This window comes from Equus przewalskii, chromosome 18 (genome assembly GCF_037783145.1).
Source record: "Equus przewalskii isolate Varuska chromosome 18, EquPr2, whole genome shotgun sequence".
NCBI classification, from domain to species: Eukaryota; Metazoa; Chordata; class Mammalia; order Perissodactyla; family Equidae; genus Equus; species Equus przewalskii.
The window spans coordinates 12,903,452-12,904,297 of NC_091848.1; the positions used below are offsets into that span (position 1 = coordinate 12,903,452).

The window sequence follows — 846 nt, forward strand, 5'->3', positions numbered from 1 at the left end:
AGAGGAACTGCACGTCAATATAATAAAGGCCATATTTGACAAGCCTGCAGTTAACATAATACTCAATGGTGAAAAGCAGCAAGCTTTTCCTCTAAGATGAGGAACAAGACAAGGATGACCACTTCTGCCAGTTTTATCCAACATAGTACTGGAACCTAACCAGAGAGATCAGGCAAGAAAAAGAAAGAAAAGGCATCCAAATTGGAAAGGAAGAAGTAAAATTGTCTCTATTTGCAGATGACATTATATCACATACAGAAAACCCTAAAGACTCCACCAAAAAACTGTTTGAACTAATAAACTAATTCAGTAAAGTTGTAGGATACAAAATCAAAATACAAAAAATAGTTGTGTTTCTATACACCAACAGTGAGATGTCAGCAGGAGAAATTAAGAAAACAATTCCTGGCCTCCTGGTGCTTACCACAGGCTGTGTTCTTCCACTGACTGTATAGAAAGAGGAAGCAGAGTAAACCCACCCCATATACATCTTATCCCAGGCCCTTTGCCTGGTGTCTATTGTGAATGGGGGAACAAGGAAAAAAGAAGAAGAAAACAATCCCTTTTACAATTTCTTCACAATGAATAAAATATCTAGGAATAAATTTAACCAAGGAAGTGAAAGACCTGTACGCTGTAAAGTCTAAGACTTTGATGAAAGAAATTGAAGAAGACCCAAAGAAATGGAAAGATATTCCATGCTCATGGATTGAAAGAATTAATATGGTTAAAGTATCCATACTACCCAAAGCAATCTACAGATTCAGAGCAATCCCTATTAAAATTCCAATGGCATTTTTCACATAAATAGAAAATCTTAAAATTGATATGGAACCAGAGTGATGT

The 846-nt window shown here is 35.9% G+C and overlaps 1 non-coding gene across 1 annotated transcript; it reads left to right on the forward strand.

The window, feature by feature from the left end:
• Positions 1-407: 407 nt before the first annotated feature.
• LOC139077145 (small nucleolar RNA SNORA51) lies at positions 408-539 on the forward strand. The gene has a single exon (XR_011529487.1). It is a non-coding gene; the product is annotated as a small nucleolar RNA SNORA51 (small nucleolar RNA).
• The last annotated feature ends 307 nt before the right edge of the window (positions 540-846 follow it).